General features: G+C 37.6%; 1 pseudogene; it reads right to left on the bottom strand.

The window, feature by feature from the left end:
- Positions 1-20,914: 20,914 nt before the first annotated feature.
- LOC112484674 lies at positions 20,915-21,033 on the bottom strand (annotated as a pseudogene).
- Positions 21,034-23,090: the final 2,057 nt, after the last annotated feature.

The following is a 23,090-nucleotide window of genomic DNA, read 5'->3' as shown; positions in this document are numbered from 1 at the left end:
GTGAGAGACTGGGCAAAGAACATGACATTGAATGGAGGCTCCATCTGCCCGAGAACCCACAGGTAGCAGAGTTGGTGGAGGGAAGAACGGAAGGTTAATTAACTAACAGGCAACACTCCTTTGGCCGGGTGAATAAAGCACGACCCCAGACGGTAATACATTTGACCGAGCAACCAGCAGGGCCTGTTGTCCTGTGTGACTGACTGGGGACCCCTGCCGAGGCACCCAGCACTGTGAGGGTGTGGGCGTCACAGGAGACAGCCACTGCCCCAGCTCTCACTGTGGGTCAACCTGCTACCCTGCTGAGATCACCAAGCCCCATCACGCCTGGGGAAGGGTCACCTACTGGGACCCGCGATGGGACGTCCTGCTGGGATAGGTGGGTTGGTTACTCTGCACCCTGGGTGATGGAGGACTCCTCAGTCTCCACCTGGGTCCCACTGTCCTGATACAGACTGGACCTACTGAAACACACTGTGCCCGGAATGGATCACGCACCATGAAAAGAGGGGACATGGTGGGGGTCCTGGTCTGCACATCGTGTCCCAGTCCAGCTCCCCACCACTGGCAGTGCCGCCTTCTCTGGCCAACATGTGCGACATGCACCACCTGATCAACTGTGTCCCAAAGCTGCAGCCACAGTGACAGCTGAGGGGCGGGCCACGGGTGTGACTCTCAGAGCCAGGGAGCCCTTCCCACACGGGCTCCTACTAAGTTCCTGTCTTTTTGACCTTAGACTTCTGCTGCTTCTGTGTTGCCTGATCACAGGACGGGCACCAGATGAAAACACCTTTCCACAGCGGGCCCGCTTGTATGCCCGACAAAGAAATTAACTCAATTATCAGGTACGTGGGCAGCTGCCCCCTCTAGCACATTGGAATTGCAATGGTGGGTATCATCACTCTGGGGAAGGGATTAGAAGGCCCTAAAACAGTACATTAGGGAAGAACAAGCCGGGACTAGTACACTTGATTCATCTAATATTACCAATACTGATCCAGAAACCAGGCCCGTGGCACACACAATTAATGACACTGGGCATGGTATTCTTTATCTGTCAATCAAAGTACATAGGCAAACCATCCAACTGCTGACCGAAAGGGTCCTAAAAATACCACCATCAGAGTCTGGGAGGCTACCTACTCTCAGATGTGAGATAGGTTCACGTGTCTTACCCCGGGTTACGGACCCTATGAACAGAACAGCCAGTCTACACAGAACAGGATAGAAAACCACTCAACAGAACCAGCCCAGTTGGGCCAGGAATATGGAATGGCTATCATTGGAACTGTGCAGTCATTCTGTCATATTAAAGTACAAGGACTGGTTTGGCACGGCCTGGCCCGCCGCCCTGGTATATACTAGGCGCCCCCAAATGGGACACCCGGTGGTTATGTGGCACACATCTTTGGATGTGGCTTCCAGCTGGGCGGTTACACTGCTACACCCTGCGTTTTCCAAGGGCTCAGGAGATAATGCACCCCAGTTACAAAAACTGCCAGCTTCTCTCTCCTCAAGACCAGGTGGGCACAGTCTGTGTTCCGTCGCCTGGCCTCGCCTTTGCTCCCTGGATTGTCGTGAAGGATGTTACAGCACTCATAGAAACCCCATGTTCATTCAGCAAGCCTTAAATGGTAGCGGGCAAAGCCTGTCCTTCCCCAACACTGAAATGCCTCTAATGAGGGCAGCTGTCCTCCGAGGTCGGATGGCGCTGGACACTATCACCGTCTCCCAAGGAGGCACCTGCACGGCTGTGCCAGCGGAACGCTGTGTGTTCCCACCTGAAGAGTCTGCTGATACAGCATCCTTATGAAATCACCCGAGGACGCAGTGAACGCCCTGCGTGATCGTACCCCCGGCCTAGGAGCCGTAACAAATCAGCGGTTCGGATCGTGCTGCTCTCAGTGGAGAGAACTGTTACTTATTTGGGGAACCATAATCTTATCTGCGTTTTCTCTTGCACGAGCCTATATTGTCGCTGTGGTATCAGCCTCCAGCTCAGCCAGACGGCTGCCGGATGAGCCGTCTCCATGCGAGTGGAACCCCATGCTGGCAGCTCAGGGCTCCCTGTGAAGAGGGAGAATCTAAGAGAATAAGAGCCAGTCGCGAGGGGCGGGGTGTCGCAGGAGTTCATCAACTAGACATGACCACCAGCTGTCCAGCGAGCTAGACCCAGACAAACGCCTCCCTGAGAGAGCTGTGGAGACCATCTCGACCAAATAGGTGACCGAACCCCATTAAGGCCTCTGGATGAACTTTGAAGGTGCTGGGGATGGGTGCAGAGACCTGCTCATCCTGCTCCCCCCCCCCCCCCCCAAACCTCGGAAGCTCCCTCGCTTATTCAAACCACCACCTGCGAGTCGGGAGCGGTCTACCTCTTTCTCTGCTGCTCTCCTCACCCTCCGTGTTCGGGGCCGGCTTCGCATTTTCCTGCGTTTCCCAGAGGATGTGTACCAGCAAACCAAACCTCCAAACAAACGTGTACTGATAGGTCAGTGTTGGAACTGAGCTAAGTGCATCTGGAAAACGGAGTCTTTAGCTTACGACCTCTAACAAGAAGGAGCGCGTGTTACAATAGAGATAGAAGAGAAGCGAATGACCCACTCTGCACCATCTGCCTGTTCCGTCTATTACGGTAATTCATAATAAGCGCTTACTTTCACGATCTGAATCTAACCTATGCTTCAGGTTTTTATCTGCACTTCTCCCTTTATGAGACCTATATTCTAGTGAAACTGCCTTTTAACTACCCTGCACTCAAACACTTAGAGCTTCCCCGAGCGCCTATTTTCCCTCTGTGATTTTGTTCTATTTGCTTTTCTGTTATTTCCTTCCACTTGGACTCTACTAACCAACTTCTAAATACTTAATTGTAAGACAAGAGGTTACATGCCACATCATCTACGTTTTCTTATTTATTCGTCCTAGCAGAAAGTACTATTTTACCTCAAATTGTACAGATCACGTTAAATCTCCATTGATGGAATTTATCACGCATGCGTTTCTAATGCAGACTGTAGTTTCCTTAATAGAAAGTGAATTTCCTGAAAAGTGTTCATGTAGGAAAGTTTGTTGAATGAATTTATAAATTTTATTAGCAACCTGCTCTATTGGGGATGCCGTACCTTTATTTGCCATAGAAAGCAAACATATTTATAAACATGAAACACATTAAGCAGCTGATGACACACACTTGTATTTACTGTAATAATAATCTTTGAATGGGATTTTTAAAACAACAAGAGTTACTTATTATTTAAACTCTGACCACTGCAACTACACCAATAATCCAAAAAGTATTAATGAAATAAATCATTTTTTACTGTTTAATAAAATTATTTTTTAATGTTAAAAATAACACTTTCTCAAATATTTGCATACTACCCACTAGTCACCATGATGGAATTTAAGAACAAATTTCTGCTAACTTACTCTCTGCTCACAACATGCATGACTCTGACCTGGCATTATCGAAGTAGGTTACGTTCCCATAGGTTATATTTCTAAAGAAATAGTCACTACACTCATACCTGTTATGGGAATAAAAGAAGGCCAACCAGGTGACAATAGACAGAGCCTATGTCTTCAGGGCTACACAGCTGGGGCTCAGAAAGTGAGGGGAGGTGGGCGGGAGGGGAGTGAGAAACTTTATAGTAGGAAGAAGGAAAGTCTTCAGGAATGTTCTCATTAGGGGTTCTGTTATGAGGAAAATGTACACTTAGCGCTCTCTCTCTCTCTCTCTCTCTGTGTGTGTGTGTGTGTGTGTGTGTGTTTCTGAGTTGAAAATGGGGTCAAAAATAATGGGATTTGGCAGCTGTTGTTACAGAGGTTGCGATGTGGCTCCCAGGCCTCTGGGTCTGGGTTCTAGTATCATAGATCATCTGGCTACTGCCTAGTTGTAGAGTCAGTCGGTCTCTCGTGGCTGCGACCACTTGCTCTAATATCTGGTGGTCTTTATCATTTCCCATTCCCCTCCTTCAACCAACAAACACATGTGGAGCATGTAGTATACAAATGGCACTATCTAAGGCAGCGTCTATAAAACAATGATCCTTACTTCATAGAGCTTATATTGACAGGAATAGTGTGCAGTTGTTTTGTTGTTTTGTTTTGCTTTGTTTTGTTTTGTTTTGTTTTGGAGCTGGCCAGGGAGGTGGGGAAGGGGGTTGGCAGCTCGTATCAGATTTGTTGGACTCAGATCTGACCTCAGAACTGGAGGCTAAAAGTGTAGCTCTTTTAGTCAAGTAAAAGGCATTGATCAAATGGGGAGCTCTGGAAACAGATAGAAGCCTGTTTGAAGGTCTTCGATTAGAAAAGTTGAATTAAGTAAGGCTACATTATATGTGTGGGGAATTTAAAGAGCTAGAGAAGGGCTCACATTCAGATCGTGGCTGGCTAAGCAGCACGCCTTTGCAGTGAGAAATCACAAGCCATGGTAAACTATGCAGGATGCATTCTCAAACTCAAATGGCGAGTCATTTTCAGTTAAATTAAAAACTTAGACCTGGCATGTAAGAATTGACCAAATAATCCACCCCCCCCCTCCGCCATGTTATGCTAAAGACATATCTATGGAATCTTCCTGAAATTCTAACGCCAGATAATTCTATGCTTGATTTTACCCATATTTTGACAAAATATCAGTGCCTTCAATCACAGTCAACCCTTGAAACTATCAGAGCCCAAAAGGGTAAGTGAACACTATTTTATTGACTAAATATATTTTCTCATGATCAGGATGGTGGGGGATAAGCTTATCATGAATTGTAATCTTGTGGTAAGAAGTCCCAATCATTCAACAGCTAAATGCATGTTCTACCCACTAGAATGAGGTCACTTTAGTCCTGTAAGTGTGCCTTCTACAAGGTGATTTTAATTATGGCTGCTTAATACTACAGGATGTAAAAAATGAAAAAATCCATAGATAGAAAATAGAAAATAAAATAGAAAAACAAACGAACAAAAAAATCACAAAAGTCACTGAAACCACCCATGAAATACTGTGCTACTACTAAGAAGAATTAGGTAAAAATGTTGTAAATGATGAAAAGCAATTTCTGGCATATGACACAAAAATATGAGGGTAGTCAAGTTTTATTTTTACTCCATACTGTAAGAAGTTTTACTCCATGCATGTATATCTTTCATAATTTAAAACTATATTATGAAAAGAGAAACATATTATGTTTAAGAGGTATTTAAATGATATATGATAATTCTAAAAAGCAGGCACAGAATAATTTCGTTTGTGTTAAAATGGATGCATTTTTTAAAAAATGTAGATAGGTAGCTATGAATATATATATGATTGAATATATTTATATGGATATATATTTGAATATATATATATATATACATATATATATATATGGATATGGCTAGATAGATACAGATGCCTTTACATTCCTAAAGGTCTGGGGTGTTGGTGGTATAGTGGGGAGCATAGCTGCCTTCCAAAAGGTCTGGGAAAATGCACAGCAAACTAGATCGTGGTTACACATAGAGAGGGCAAGTATAAAATAAGGATTGAGGAGACTGAGAATGGGTTATTTTAAAATTATCTATATCTCTATTATTTGAATAATATTTAGCAATGAGTAATAACATTATATAATTCCAAATAAGCCAATGTGTTAAATGAGCATATGAAGAAAAGACGTGATTAATCACGTAAAATTTCTGAGCATAGGGAGAATATACCATCTACTTGAACAGACATCAGTGATGTATTAGAATAAAAACTGGGATGTAAAAAGAAAGGGATGAACCATGGTGAGATAGCAAAGTCTATCACTGTGTGGAATTTCATGTGCGTTTGCTCATTTTCTACTAGAAACTATTCTTTTACGATACTATAACGATAAGTCTTCATCTCATAAAAAGAAATTTGTTCCCTGTTGTGTAATCACATTTTTTTTTGTTTCTCTATTTTATTTTTTTAAAATATTCTCTAAAACACTCATATATAAGATGTGGTTGAAAAAATTCACTGTTAGTATTTGACCTTGAACATACGAATAAAATCCAAGATATGCCGTCTCTACTTGTACTCAGAGAAACAACTGATATTTTAGTTATTCTAAGGAAATAATGCCATGTAAATACCCTTTCTTTTTATAGAAAACTACTGTATATGGATTTTTTTCAACATCTTACTATAAGCTCTGGTTGCTTTTGTAGTGAAAACCCTGCAATTTGTCTGAAAGGTCATTTGGGACTAGGCACAATCATTTTAGCTGATCAAATCAATTATTTATACAATGAACTACAGTATGGTTCCCTCTAGAAATTACCTTATTATAGCTACTCACTCCCACTGAACTCTAAGAAAAGTGACATTTTGAAATACAAAGCTTATTCTCTTCAGTGAGCTTAATACGTATCGGCATCTCTCCGTGGCTCTTTTCTCTATTGAGTAGCTGTCAGTCAGCAAGGGAGGACCCATTCCCTAAGCACGCTGCACAGTGGGCTTTCTTGACATGATGGAAAATTTTCCAGTTGGCAAAAGTAAAGCTTGAGGGAGGTAAAGCTTTGGACTCAGCATGAAAGGTAATAGAGCTATTAGCCAAATACCAAATTCAGAGATGCTGGTACCGCACAACCAGGCAGCTAAGAAGGAGGTTTAATGTCCTGTGGGGGACCAGTTTAGGACAGTGTTTGGCAGATTAAGCATGCAAATAGAGAGTGCAACGTCTTTAAAAATAGAGCTTTCAGTGTGGAAATTGGTGTCGTTTTAAATTAACAATTATATTTAGCACACGAAGAAGCTTTTTGCACTAAGGGAACAAGATGTTAACGTCAAGATAATGGTATAATTAAATAAAAAGTCACCTGCTACCATGCACTTTGTCTGTAGTAAAATGATTATATCTATGACCCCTACACACTATTATAGTCTCTGGTGTTGTATTTATTTATTGTAACAAGACTGATCTAATACTGACATTATAATAATCAATAATATTCAAGAGAATTTTATATCTGTGTGTTCACTTAACTTTTCATGTTTAGATAAAATTAGAAATTACTCAATATCTTTACATTTTTAAAAATAAGAATTTAAGAAATGTTTACATAATCATTGGAGCCCCATGTTTTGCCATAATGCTGTGCAAAAATATCACCTCAAAACTTTGCAGTTTGAAACAACAAATGTATTATCACACCATTTCTGCAGGTCTGGACATGGCTTACGTGGGTCCTCTGACTTAATGTAGTCACAAGCCCATAGCCACTGTGTTGGCTGGGGCTGTGGTCACCTCGAGGCCCGGCTAGAGGATTGGCTTCCAATACTTCACATGGTTGTTAGCAGGATTCAGTTCCTTGTGGGCTGTTACCTGTGTACCTCAGTTTCTTGCTGGCTAGTGGCGGAGGCCACCTTAATTTCTCTGCCATGTGAGACTCTACTTAGGTTAGTTCACAAGCTGTCAAGTGGATTCCCTTAGAATGAACGGGCATGGGAGCACATTCTCTTTGTAATCTAACCTCGGAGGGGCATTCTATTAGTTTTACAGCATTCCGGTTGTTAGAAGTAAGTCACTCGGTCCAGTCCACAAAAAAAGGGCATGAATACCAAGAGGCAGGCATCACTGGGGACCATATTAGAGGCTACTATAATATTTGATAACATTAGATTGGTTTCTAGTATAATCATGGATTTAAGAGAAAGAGAAGATAAAATAAATTGATCAAAGAAATTGGATAAAAATTCTTATCTTAGTTTTTCTTAATTTTTTTTCCAATTTAATGTTCTATAATATGATGAACATAAAATTATGAAATTGAATTTGTGAAAAGCTTAGACCACTTATAGAAAGTTGTTGATATTGAGAAGTTCTTTAAAACAATTTAAGAAAGAAAATCTTTCACAGCCTTTGAAGGTTATCACAATAAATGTTCTTCAAAATGCAGTTGTCTTGAATTTTAGACATGTAATCCCTAGAGCTTAGAAGAGACCATGTGTCCAGCTAGCTCAATTTATACATAGCAAAACTCTGTGACAGGAATATCATGAATAAAAATAAGCACCATCTACAATTCATTGTCAAGCACATGCCGTTAGACCAACATATGCATCTACCTATGTCGGTTTACATAGTAGATCACTATTACCAGCCAAATAATGTAGTCAAAGAAAAAAAAAAAAAAAAAAAACACCTTATAATCCAAAAACAATGGAAACATAAGCAACACATGCTTATATACTCAAAAATTTAGAATTCCTTAAATTGAAATGATTTTATTTTTATTTGAGTTATATCAAATAAAAGATTTCTGTAGAGACTCTTGACAAATAAGAGTGCATAATATATTGTGGTGAAGAGAGGATTCTTTGAGGTTTAGTTGGAACCAACTAGCACTTCTATTATTGTCTGCTATTATATTAAACAGTTAATACTTCAACAGATGAACTATTCATACCATCGGAAAATTAACAGAGGGAAAGCTAACAGCTTGTTCCAGTACCCATCATCTCTAACTGGTCTCCAGCTTCCATCCTTGCCACCTGTAATCCTACTTAACATGGCAGGTAGAAGGAGCCTATTACAATATATGTCAATAACTTGTCGGTTTTTCCCCCTTGGGGTAAGATAAGATGCCACTGCAAAATCCTCCAGTGGCTCATTTCACTACAAGGAAAAACAAAAGTCACTGAAGCGATAACAGGAACCGGCAACATCTACTCCCCGCTTTCTCTCTAATATCGTTCTATCTCATTCCGCTTTGGCATTCTGCTGCAGGCACAATGGCCTGTTGGGCAGGGACAGGCTCTTTTTACAGATGCCATTTAACCAGAAGATCATTTTCATCAAGTCATTTACAATCTAACAGCAGGTCGGTCAGATGAAAAAATTTGTCAGTGTTAACAAAAGTTAGAGAGGAGTGGGAAAACAAAAAAAAGACAGTGGTCAATTCAAACAGAGGGAGCACAGAGATTATTTCTTAAAGAAGGAAATAAATATGTGTTACGTAATATGGAAATCGAGGCCGTGAGACATTTCTATTGGCCGTGAAGGGAAGGAAACAAGATAAAGCCTGAAACGGGTTGGGATGCTTTAACTACATCATGTGCATTATTATTATTGGGCATAGAGTATTATGTATGCAAAGGCCAACAGAAGGAAATGCATTACTGCAGCTATGCATTATTTAATGTTTCGATTTAATTTTGTTTTTATGATTATACGGTCATTGTGCTAGAAAAACTAATAAAAATAGATTTGCTTTAGTGATTTGATAATAATTGTTTATGTATATATACATCATAGGTTATTACGGATTTTGTAAAAATGAAACACTTAAAAACCATCATTTTAAGGTAAATAATCAAGTCCAACAATCCAAAAATATAAAGTTTCACCAAATATTAACTAAATTGGTTCAAATTTTGAATTATTGGAATTTAATGCATTATTTTCTATTATTTTCTAAAAATGTGCATGCAATTTTCTCTTTTGTAAATAAGTTCAAAGAACAGTTAGTGCATGAGTATGAGTGTGCAATTACCCTGATTTCCCTAAATCTCAGCAAAAACAATTTAGTTATCTTGTTAACTTATTTACTTCTTATCCAATTTACCTTTATAATCATTGGAGAGAAGTGAGATTTCAAATTCTACTACCAACAATCCATCACCTTGAATCTTCTAGCCTAGCCGGGTACCGAAATCTAAATATTTTATAACTTTCTCTTGTTTTTTATTCATTTTGGGAACAAAACCTGAATTAAATAAAGATTATGTTTTGTGATAAAATCTAAAGTTTTAAATCAATTGAATTAGATACTTACTTTAATCAAGTTCAGATCTATTCACCCGGAAGAATTTTTTCACCCAGCTTTCTTTTAGAAAATTACAAAAACAAAAATCCTGAAATAGAATGTTATAAATAATAAATTTATGATTTTCTTCTATAAAATTCAGTAGACACTTACCCTCTACCTTGTGACTTTTGCTAATGCCAACACCACCATTTAAGAATGGTTAAGTAGAAAACAGATAATTAGTTCCTATTTCATCTATTAGAAATGATCTGAATTCAACTTTTAAGTTATCACATTACTGTCACTTTGACTTTTAATTAAGCATTTTATGCTTATTCTAATTTCTTAGCTTACTGTTATTACCATACAAATATAAGCCAATACATTCATAATTCTCTTTAAAAGGATTAAGTTAGACTGTCCATGGACTAATGAGTAGTAAAAAAAATAAATAAGTAATCATGCCATTTCTGTTGCCATAGGCTTTCCTACAACTTATGCATTGCTGGAATGAAAATGATTCAGAACTTCTTTTTATTAGAGGAACTGAGAGGTCTGAAATAACCAAATGGATACTTTATAATGGAAAGCTGAATAAAGTATGAAATTAATGAGATGTTTACTTTAAAATTTAAGCTATTTATTTAGAAACTAGTGCTTAACATTTGAAATTATGAGAAAAATAAATAATAAGGAAGGTTCTAAAGGAAAAGATCTTGTCTTAGAGTGAGTTGAATTTGATTTATGAAATGTGAACTGCTCAATCAAGCTGTTTTATGCTAATTTTAAACTTAGAGTTTTTGTCTAAAAAGTTGTTCATTCTTCTGACTAATAAAGTTTTATTTTTCAAGTTTTTTTTAAATAATATGATTGGTTTTATACTTTTTTTGTTTGTTTCCTGTAAAAGAATACCAATAAGATTAGAATTTTTCCTCATTGAAGTCTACAGAGCGCTTCTCATTTCCAATAATAGATCTTTAAATTTCTAATTTGGGTAATAGGTTAAACCCAAGAAATTTTCCCACAGATTAGCCTTGGACTCAAGGCTAATTTTCTTGTCATGTCATCAAGGCCTCTGCCTCACCCACTCCCCGATGATTGGACTTGTAAAGCTATTACTTCACAGTAGAAGGGGATTAAGCAGAAGATTTTTCAAGCAAACAGTTCACAGAATACTTTTTGTTTGTCTTTTACAATGAAACAGGTAGAAAATGGTCATTCCATGAAGACTCCAAGAAAAGAAGCCCTCTCTTTATAAAACAACCCCATGTCAGCCAGGCAACAAAAAGTCTCTTTATGCTCTGTCAAAGTAAAACTAAGTCTAAGATGAAATTTTGAAAGGCTATTTATTCATAAAATTGAGACAAGAAAACCCATCTGTCACCACTTAAGTTTTAGTAGAGAAAAGAGAGTTACATTTTATAGAGTGAAAAACAAAACACTGAGACAGTCTGCTGTTAAGGGGGAATTTCTGAAGGGGAGGCAACATTTGGCAGTCGTCGGTTGGCTACGAGGGGCCAAGTGAGCAGTTTGGAGATATTTCAAAAGAGGATTGTTCAGTGGTATGGGGTGGGAGTTTTTTTGTAGTCAGCTATTTCCTGGAACACTGTAGGTCACTGGAGGGCTTTAATTTTGTTTGCGTGCGGTCAAATCTAGTCTCAGTCATATTTGCTCAATAGGCCATTAGCCCTGGTTTGAAGTTGTATCTTCTCAGATACACTTTATTGAATGTACTTGATATGAGATATCTATAGCCCTATCTATGGGCTCTCCTTTTATCCATCTAAACTGTTATATGAAAAATTCAATTTAAAATTGTTATGACAAAGAATTCCCAAGGGAAAAGAAGTCATGCTTTCTTATTATGAAGCCAAAATTTAATTTAGGATATTTATAAGACAGGCAATTGCAATAAAAATAACTTGAGTTACTGAAGACTGTATCCCCGTACTTTAGTGAGAAGGGTGAAAGCCAGGGAGAGATTCTTATCCTCAAAACATGGTTGCTCGGTTCTCCATAAAAGTGTTAAAAAAAGAGACAACAGAACCAAAATGGAGTCATCTGTGTAAAGGCCTCATGTTAGCAAATCAAGATTTAATATCTTACCGAAGGGCAGCTTTAACCCTCCCCAGGAATGTGACCGTTCCCCATCCAACCTGGAAATTCCTAGTCCCCTTCTCCTCCCCTTAGGTGGGTGACCTTGCCTGAAACAAAGAGTCCTTTTCTAATAATTTCCCTTTTATTTTTATTTTTTTCTGCCCTGCCTCCATCTTTAAACGCTTTCCTTGTCTGCAGCTCAAGGAAGCTACTTTCTATTACTAAATGGGATGCTGCCCAATTTACGAATTGTTCAATGAGGTCAATCAGATCCTTAAAATTTACCTGGTTGAATGCTTGTTCTTTAACTAAATTTAACTAAAGGTTTAAAAAATAAAGGCTGTCTACTTCTAATGCTTACCAATACATACAGAGTGTATTGTATAATGTCTGAAAGATAGCAAATACTTAATTGGATAAATAAATAAATTTTGAACAGATCAACAGTCTTCTAGTCCACCAAATAGTGCAATATTTTTACAAAGGAGGACTCGTTTTGTGGTATATCTTACCAAATCAATAAAAGTTGCAACAATCTTTGATAAAGTTTTTAATACTGTCAAATGACAAAACCAGAACAATTTAGTAACTAGTTTGACATCCTTCTTCCAGGGGAAACAGTCCACGGATCGGGGGAGAACAGTGTTCACTAGCAGTGGAGACTTCTTCCCCAGCAGTTTTGGGCAACGGCAAGTTCCACAGAACATTAGAAGAGGCAACAGGGAAACAGGGCATGATTGGCTTGGAGGTCAGGGGTTTCCTTAGAAGGCCAGCAGGTCCCATTTTGTAGGGCAAGGTAAGCTAGCTCATGCTGAGTTGGAGGACTGTGATTGGTGCATGTTAGCTCTTAGCAACAGATGTTCCCCGAAAGTGCAGGCTGATTTAGCTTTAGATTTGTGATGTGGGCTTAGTTAGCCACTGGGGTGGCATCCACACGTTGTGTCCTAATCCACATATTTCCTTTATTAATAGTTAAGAGGCACTCAGCCTTCTCTCTACTGTTTCTGGCAGGATAGATGAGTAGGTACTGTGAAAGCACTTCACGATCAAAAGACAACTCTGGAAAAACCATCCCAGACATAATGTTTCATATATTGCCTAGCTTGGTACAAAATATGATAAATATATGGACCACACTCCATGCCATAATCAGATCAGTATACTTTGTTCCTCAAAATTTAAATCTATCTATGATTTTACTTATATCAGTTCACCCAGAATAGATCAGACTTTGAAAGGCTGACTTTCATTAGCCAAAATCAGAGAAAACTATTAAAGCTTTCTAGAGCTGTCATAGAGCTTTCTAGTAATTGAATTAGTTTTCATTCCCTTTCTTAGTTTTGGACTTTCTGGAAAGTGAAGGGGGCAAGGTACTTAGAAGTTTGTGTGGTGCTTATGGAGTTATTACATCATGATAATTTATTAGGAACAATAAATATTCGGAAGTAATTTCTGGATTATTTGAATTTATAAGTTTATTCTTTCTTCGGTTAGAATATTCTTACTTGCTGCTAGCTGGGCAAGATAGAAAATATTAAATAAAACATTTCTATGATTATAGCAAGATTTCTAATAAAGAATGATTGAATTACAAATGCATAGGGAAAAGTTTCTGCTAGTGGGTGGTATTTGTATTTTAAGAGACAACATTTCATGGATCATAGGTTCAAGCAAATACCCACTGTGCTAGACGTTAACTGCCACTTAGCAATAGTGACAGAGAAGTAGAAAACATCTGGTTGTGGATAATGAGCCAGAGCTTCTCAGCTCCCTTGGATGCTAATAGCATCGGGCAAAGGTCATGGTGGAAGGCCATCTGGCTCCCCGTGTAAAGAGATGTCGAGATCGTTCCTAGCATGGCAAATCATCAGCATACTTGTAAGAAGCAGCAGGTAGGAAAATCTAGTAAGTGGTAAATATTTAACCATCAATTTAAAATATGGGACATCAAGATATTTTGTCAGTATTGTGGCTACTAAATATTAGATTTGTATCACAAACTATTGAAACATGAACTATGATAATGTACAAATTCACAAAAACTGTATTATAAATACAAAATAAATCACTGCTCACACATTTTAATGATTCGGGCAGAGGAGCTATGTGTAAAATGATAAATGAAATTTGCTTCCATCCATTATTGTCCTTTTCTGGTTTTCCTTAATTTTTACCTTCATCACGTTTCTATCAAAAATTACCGAATGAAAAACATATGCCATCACTCATATAAATTTAAATATCATTTTTTTAACCAAAAAATTAAAAAACAAAAAATGTGTGGAGCGTCTACTATGCGTCAGATGCGATGCCTGGCATCATGAACAGAACAAAATCAATGCCTTTCTGCTACTTTAGTAGCAGAAAGAGATTGCAGAAATGTTTACAAAAGACTAGTTTGCAATGTAATATCACACATGCTTTAATAGAAATACGCACTGGACCTTACAGGAGAATAGTCAAGAAAATTTTTACAAAAGAAATGCTACCAAAGATCAGTAAAAATAACTGACCTCCAATTTCTCCCAGCGAGGATTTTTTTTCCCCAGAAGTTAGTGGAGGAAAAGTGATCATTTTTGTTTGTTTGTTTGTTTAATAAATAAATAATGACATAAGTCATCAAGGAATAAAGGCAACACAAGACACTGTCAAAATTTTAATGCCTGGAGAATTATGATCGAACAAAGAATTCTGATAACCAAAAGACATGTCAAAATAAGGACGTGGTAACGGAGAAGTAGAGCATAGAGCCTAAATGAACTGGTCGTGATGACTGGATTTCTTCTGAAGTTAGAACAACAAAGGGAACTACAGTTATCAAATGATGTGAATAAACTTAGAAGCAATAAAAAAAATAATGGGATTACTCTGAGTTGGGGAGAATTACAATGCTTACTAGCAGCGCTATTAGAAGTTGAATAAAAAGCATGTGAGTTGGGAAGAAGCATAATTGAATTAATTTTATAATATCTTTAAGTAGGGGAGGTATGAAATTATTTTAAACACCATTTAGATTGTAATGGTTTACCATCATACAACTCTTACGCTAGTAGTGGAAAATTTAGAGAAGATTAACCTAGAATAAAATATCAGAAACAAAACCAAAAGTTGCCATTATCTTAGATAGCACAGTTAGGACTTCAGTTTATGTTGATTAATATAAATTAGATATACTTATGTATTTAAAAATGTACACTTTTTATGGTATAGACAAACGAGATTTTTCAAAAAATGCCTCCAAAAACTGGATAATAAAAGTAGAGACACATCTTAATTATCAAAATTAGGGAGCCAGTAGACTAGATCAGAAAATGCCTTTGAAATTGTATAGTACTAAACCGAAAATCCATACATAAGCCCACAATTTTCCTGTGTGAGCTTGTTAAAATTTAAGTAAAAGTACTAATTAATAACGCTTACGTTCTTGATTAAATAGCTAAAATAAGGTTTGCAAAACATATAGGCCAGTATTTAGCACACAGCAGGCATTAAGTAGGTGCTGGTCCTCATGCTTCATTCTAAATCCCTTTTTCCTACTGAGTTTCTTCGTTTCTTCCTAGGATTCTTCCTTAAAGCTTAGCCTCGCTTTTACTTTTAAAGGAAATCCTGGTGCCTAGATGTCTTTTGTCCTTCGATAGACTTCTCTAAGGGAACCATTGTCTTCTAATGCTCCCCGGTCCCTATGCTTTAATAAAGAGCTTAAATAAAAGTTCTACCGTGTCCCACCCTACAGCCATCTGGCAGCCTCCACTTCTTCCTCTCTACAAGACACTGATCTAGTCCCTGTTCCCCATTTGCCTCCTCCTGTAGGTCTGCCATCCCTAGACTAGGCTAGCCCACTGAACTTGTTAAAATGCAGCTGATGGGGGCATAAGGGCAATATTTTACTTAGACACTTTTAATCCCGTGTAAAATAGCATTTAATGATAATCATCCATATGTTATACAGGTAACTAAAGAGTTATAAAATTACTATTCCATTTAAATATCATTTTAGCAACATAATAATAATAACAATAATAAAGATAAATGCATTTGCTCTCCCTCCATTTGGTACTATAAAAGCCTGAGGCTTATAGGAATTTTGATGCTTCGAAGACATATCATTTCTTAAATATTTGTTAAAGTCAAATTTTCCTTTTTCAGAAATGACATTTCTGGGTAGCTCTGCTGTCTTCTGAAGCAATATAATTTATGGTAAGCTATCATACATACTCCTTTAACTATAACCAAAAACTCTGCAAACAGAATGCACATTAGTTCCTTAAAGGTTAACTTCTAAAAGAAGTTTCTCATCATTTCAAAAAGAAACTTCTATCATGCATAAAAGTTCACAGCAAGTTCCGTACGAGTTTGCAGAGTAAAATGATCTTTACAACATGAGACAGTTTTCGTTTATAAATTTCAGTTTGGCTGCACAATTTTCAGTTTTACTATCCACTTGATTGAAAATGTAATTTTGATTTCAGAATTCTGTTACCTATGTATTTTACATAGATATTTCATTTATTTCCTCCATCACTATTTGAAAGTTACTTCTCATAGGACTGATATTTAATTTTATCTCTCTTAGATTTGACATTATGTTTTGATATATTTATAATATAGCTGTGGTAGATGGAATAACAGTCCCCCGAAGATAATTATGTCCAAATCGCCAAACCTATGAATGCATACCATACGCTGCCACAGGACTGCTCATGTGATTAAGTTAAAGCTTTTGAGATAGGGAGATTATTCTAGGTTTTCTAGGTGGGACCAATATAATCACAAGGATTCTTACAAGAGAAAGACAGGATGATTCCAGACATGGATGGTGATATGATGATGACTGGGAGACGGGAAGAGAGAGAGAGAGAGAGCGAGCGAGAGAGAAAGAGAGAGAAAGAGAGAGAGAGAATATGGAAGTAGAGACCAGGGAGAAGAAAAGATGCTATACTGCTGGATTTGGATTTGAAATGAAGGAAGGGGACGTGCGCCAGGGATGAAGGCAGCCTCTAGAAGCTGGAACAGGAAAGGGAATGAACGTGATCCTAAAGCCTCCTGAAGGAACAGGCCTGTGTCAGTAAGACTTCAGCCCTTTGAAACAGAGTTTGGATTTCCGATCTGCAGGAATGTAAGAGAATAAATGTGTGTTGTTTTACAGCACTGAGTTTTGTGATAATTTGTTTCAACAATAAGAACCTACTATTGTAGTTAATTGTATCTTCTTCAATTTTCTTCTGCTTAAATTGTCCCCACTGGATTATTTGTATTATGTGTTATTAATCAAGTTTGAGATAAATAACTAGAAGCAGAATCTAACCACTACTTTGTGTGTGTGTGTGTGTGTATGTGTTGTATTCATGTATCTATGTTTTGACGTGCAGTTAGGTATGTGTACATATACATATGTACATACATATACATGAATACACATATAATATAACTTGAAAAACAATCCTGAAATTTTAATTAATCAAATATTCTGTCTTGAATATATTCTGTAAATCAGATGTCTAGTATATCATTTTTCAGTAACCCCCAAAATTTCAGATATTACTTTAAATTTAATCCCACATATTTTCAGAATTCCCTTCAGCTTAGTGAAAATTTTTGAAGATAATTCTGTGCTTAATCCAATATTCATTTCAATCTGGTGGTTCAGTTTAGTATTATATGTGCAAATCATGTTTTAACAAGGAAACTAAAAATGTAAAAATAGGTTGATATATTTCAGGATGAATTTGATGAGAAAATGCTTCTTTCTCAAAAGTCCCTAGATTTTAAAAATTACAGTAAAATCATTTTGCTGTAGTTTATAAAATCTAATAAGACTAAATTGAAAATAAAATTTGTTTGAATTAGTCTATAATAAATAATAAGTGTAATAGATTTCAATTAATATTTTTTCTTTCTCACGAGCATTTAAAACTTTTGAAGAAAGACATATATAGAGAGACTATATATGCAACTACTGAGGTATTTTCATTTTTAAAAAATTTCCAAAAGTCATATTTAATCTGTTTATTTTAAATTATTATATAAAAAAGTGTGATGGTAATTTTTTTCCAATAAATTTTCTGTTTGTGTATCATTTTAAGATGCAATTTCCCTAAAGTGTACTTTAGAAAAGATTAATAGATTTGGCACCTGTTACAAACTTACACCCAATTGTAAACAGCTCTACAGCTACAACAAAAATTAAAATTAATTTTTTCCTTTACCTAAGAATTCTTATACAATATTGAAGTTTGGCGATAGGTGTATCACTGACCCATTTCTGATCCGAAAGTGAAAACATAATATTTGTTTATTAATTCTGCTGTTTGTTCAAGATTTTTTAGATACGTTTTATCACATTGAGGATGTCCCCTTGCTGGAATAAATGGTTAGCGTGTGGCCAAAATATCCTCATTGCTGCTATGAGTATGGGGGCTCATAATTAAATCCTACCATCTTCTCCAGAGCGCTGCATTGGGCTGAAGGAGGCTGCCTGCCTTGACAAGCGTGAGAGGTTCTACTGCGTCTGGTGGCAGACGACTGAACGATAGGAACCTTGAAGCCCAACCATCTTGTTTCAAGGGATAAAACTGGTTTTGCTATTTCTATTCCAGAAGCTACCTGTAAATGACACAAAAGCCAAGCTTTGCCAGAGATCTCATTTCTGCTCGGCCATTTCTGCTAGCCTTCGTTTCTCTCTCCCTCACAGGATTTTCTGGAAGAACAGATTTTCAATAAAGCCTGTGCGTGTGAATCCCTGTCTCAGGCCTTCCTCTCACTCCTGCGGTTAACGAGGACGAAATAAAATAAAATAAAATGGCCTATTTCTTACAACTGTTCTTATAATCCAAGGACATCAAATGATTATTTGTCTCATGGAAGGATTTCCTTACCTAGATTCTCCGAGTTTCAACAGGCTAACTGCTGCAGCAAACACACATACACACACACACACGCGCGCACGCGCGCGCACACACACATTCACACACACACACACACACACGAGGAAACCACACTCGTGAGCCTTCAGAAGCAGCACAGTCCAATTTCCTAAGGAGGATGAAAAAGTCTCTTCTATTTACAGCATAATGTGTGGAAGTTACTTTGACCCACAGCAGAGATAACCCTGACATTTTGCTAAGTGACAGTCCTTGAGTACGTGTCTCACTCTCGGATTGTACCTGGAGGGGTAAACCAGACGTGAACAGAACACAGAAAGGATTGTAGAAGACTCATCTCTCCATGGATGATCAGCCTCATCTAAACTAAGCTTCCAGAATCTTTATAATAATTGTTTTGCTTATTTGTTCTTAAGTTAATCTGGAGGCATAAGAATTAGCATAAGATGTTATCCTATGATCACTGTAAAAATGGGGCAGAGAGAGTTTGAGGATTTAAACTCCTTCAGTCCAAGCCAGGTCCCTAGAGTTGGAAAAGAGAAAGGGTTTCCTCTTGCCTTTATGTTTTCGTATTCGATAATAGGAAGATAATATAGGGTTTTTGTATTCCATAATGGGAAGATAATAAAGGGTTTCCTCTTGTCTTTAGGTTTTTGTATTTAATAATGGGAAGATAATATAAATATATATATTTAAATATCCGATGGGTACAATCATAAATCATGGACCATAGTAAATGTTCATTTGAAGAACAGCTATTCTGATTTTCATTTACAATTAAAAATTAAACATTGGGATGAATTGAAATACTCAGTGATTTGAGCACTGGGGAACAGCAAGCAAATCACGTGGAGGCTGTGGAAATAACAGGCACTATCGGGAAGGGTGTAGAGCGCAGGGAGAAGAGCAAATGAAAAAGAAACTGATGAGGACTCGGAGAATATGAAAGTCCCTGGCGAGCAGAGCCCGACGGCTGATAAAAGAACTGATGTGAGGGGTGAAGGAGCGAGTGCGGCACTTATCATCACTTCCAGGGGACTCCTGACACCTCCGAAGACGAAGGACCGACAGAGGCACTCGCTCATCTTGCCTGGAGGGTTCACTGATCATCTAGCAAAAAGGCAGGCATATATATATTTCTTTTTTTCCAAGATTAGGATTTTTTTTCGTATTATGTTACCTACTGATAGCAAAATAAACTGCATGCCTTATGGAGCATGTAAAACACAGCCTTATCTCCATATCCGCTTCACGGAACCGTGGTCAGCCATGCAGAGGGAACCAGAGACAGACACAAAAACCGACATGGCCACATGTCCAAACTGTATGGGCAGTTACTTAACACATACGAATCAACACTCGGGCAGTTTATGTTTTTATTATATAAAATTCTTCATTATACTTTTTGTTTAAATTCTATAACAATCTATAATTGTATTATATATGTATTTATTATTCATATACGTATCGGTTTCATTAAGATGAAATTTTCCTATAGTAAATGGAGGGGAGGAAGTTCAAAGATTTAAACCCCTACAGTCCAAGAAAACCAGAAGTTGGAAAAGGAAGCGGGTATTAAACTTTACCTGTCAAGTCCAGTGTATTAGTCTGTTCTCCAGAGAAATCAGAACCGATACTGTGTGCTCATATGTGTACACACGCGCACATACACACACACACACACACACACACACACACATCTCTCTCTATATGTGTGTATATATATAATCTTATTTAATCTATAAAATTACTCTATATGTTAAGGACTATTACTATCTTTATTTTGCTATTATTAATTAATAACAAATAGCAAAACGTACATAAGTACTTGTTTGCCAGAAAATACTTTTAAAGCTGTAAACATTTTCACTTCTTAATGCTTGTCCTAGAGTTGCAATAGACATTTACAACACACCGAAGTCCACTCTTAAATAACACTACCAATTTATAGTCACAAAGGCATCTTGTAACAGAGCACACATTCCCAATTCTCCGATGCCAGCCCTTACGACGTTCTTGCATATTATCTACTCCTTCCTCTTGAGCCCTTAACACATTCCATCTTATTTTATTTTTATTTATTTATTTATTTTTTTAGGCGAGGCAACCCTTAGTTGGCCTCACAGATTGCGAGGACCTTGTCAGTTTACAATCCCTTATTTTTTTATTTTTTACGCCTACAGCACCTGGTCTTCCTAGGTGGTCTCCCATCCAAGTACTAACCAGGCTCGACCCTGCTTAGCTTCCGAGATGAGACAGGATCGGGCTTGTTCAGGGTGGCATGGCCATAGACAACACATTCCATTTTAAATTCCCTGCCTGGTAACTCCAGAATCTGCATCATATCTGAATCTGGTCCTGATGCTTGCTTTCTGCCTTCACACTGTGGTTTTTATTTTCCTCTTAACATGCTGTACTTTTTAATTGAAAGCTGAGATACTCATCAGGCAATCGGAACTGAGGTAAAAGCCTTACTGGGAGGTTTTAAGTAAACATGGCTGAAAATTCGGTTATGTTTAATGTTTGCTCCAGTCGCAGGTGCAAGGGTTTCGGATTCCTCTAGTGTTCTTGTTTGGGGGGTTTCTCTAGGAAGTCGTCCTTTAGAGCACCCGGCAGCTCTTTCGGATTTAATGCTTTGTTGCTGTACTGGAGCCCCACTGATGTTGGGGGAGGCACGGCGGAAGTGGAGCAGTCTATAATCCGATTAAATCTGTCTCTGTGTCCCGGAGCTGTGACCTTTACAAGTGTTTCCATACCTGCCCTACCTTTTCTGGTGAGACAGGAAGAAGAGAAGGGGCTGGAGTGGGGGGAAATATCATACTCTAAACAAATCAAGTCTTTTTCCCTTTAATATGAATGGCACTCTGGGCATATTTCAAATGGTTACTTTTTCCTCGCCCTGCCAGAAAGATGGGGTTATCTTTTCTTGGCTGCTGACCTCCTGGTTCCTGGAGGTAAAGTCCAGGAACTTGTGGAAGCCTAATTAAGACTGTGGCCCAGAGACGTCTCACTCGCATGCTAGTCTACATTCAGCCTCCAACAATTTGCCAAAGTTACTGTTTAAGTGTTTCTTACAGCTCATGGTACCAGTGGCTTCTGCTCCAGGTAAGATGTTAGCTATGACTTTGGATGTACCTGTTTCTCTAGATTTGGGGATGGCAGTTTATCCTACAATCTTCTTGTATGATGTGCTAAAGAAAAGTCTTTGATTTTCAATTCGTTCAGCGTTTTTCTTGTTGCAAGAATAAGACTGACCACTTCGAGTTCTTTATGTGTACAAAACTGGTAGTCTAGCTTTTTAAATATTTGAAATTATTTAAATCACATAACGGCCCCATAGATATATATTATCATTCTCTCTTTAACGATAGAAAACAGAGGTAGAGGCTAAGTGTCTTGCCCATGGTCTCAAAGTTGGTAAGGGGTTGAATCAAGATTTGAACCAGATCACATAGTTCCAGAAACGACTCCTCCACACATCCTTTCAGAGAGCTAATTGTTCCACACACAGTCAGGAAGAGCTGGAGCCAGACAGCCTGTGTTTCAAACCACTGCACTGTTCTGCGTGGATTCAGGTCAGGTTTATTGGTCCACATGTCTAGTCTGGATGGTTATCATTATGTGAACTTGGACTTTTGTAAAGTTTTCCCATTCACAAATTCTATATAGATACCCAAATAATGTTCTATCTCAGTTACTCTATAAGTAATGGTGACATCTTTCTCTACCACAGACTAATAATATGTAGCATGAATATTGAAGGCCTATTACATACTAAGTGATGTTTAGATTTTGCACATTAACTCCTTTAATTCTCATAAATCAGTAGAACTATTATTTTAAGATATGAGGATACTAGATTTCAGAAAGTTTAAATAAGTTTTCTAATTTTTATATGAGATGTTATATTTTAATCACATCTTTAATATTGATTTTTTTATTTTTATGCAGTGTTGATTAAAACATGAAACTATGACGTCAGTGAGACCTGAGTTTTAATCACAGCTCTGCCATTTATTAGGGGCACTTAGTTAATTAAATGGGAAAAAAAAATCCTTGAAAAAAAAATTAAGAGTCTGCATGCTTAATTTGAAATATTTCAGAAAAATAAGTTATTTTATATTTTCCCCAAATAAATATCAATATTTCCCCAAATTAATTAAGCAAAGAAAAACCATGATGGCTTTAAGCACAGTAAAATAAACCAAGTTTTAGTGTTTTAAAAAAAATACGTAAATTAGACTATGGTAAATGTACTTTAATTTGTTGAGTTTCTATTGGCATATCTTTAGTTCACTGATTCTTTCCGTGCAGACTATGCCCAAGTCTACTGAAGACACTCTTCCTTTC

The sequence above is a fragment of the Pteropus alecto genome, unplaced genomic scaffold (assembly GCF_000325575.1).
Source record: "Pteropus alecto unplaced genomic scaffold, ASM32557v1 scaffold17, whole genome shotgun sequence".
Taxonomy (NCBI): domain Eukaryota; kingdom Metazoa; phylum Chordata; class Mammalia; order Chiroptera; family Pteropodidae; genus Pteropus; species Pteropus alecto.
The sequence above is the reverse complement of the archived record's forward strand: the minus strand, read 5'-3'. Positions and strand labels throughout refer to the sequence as shown.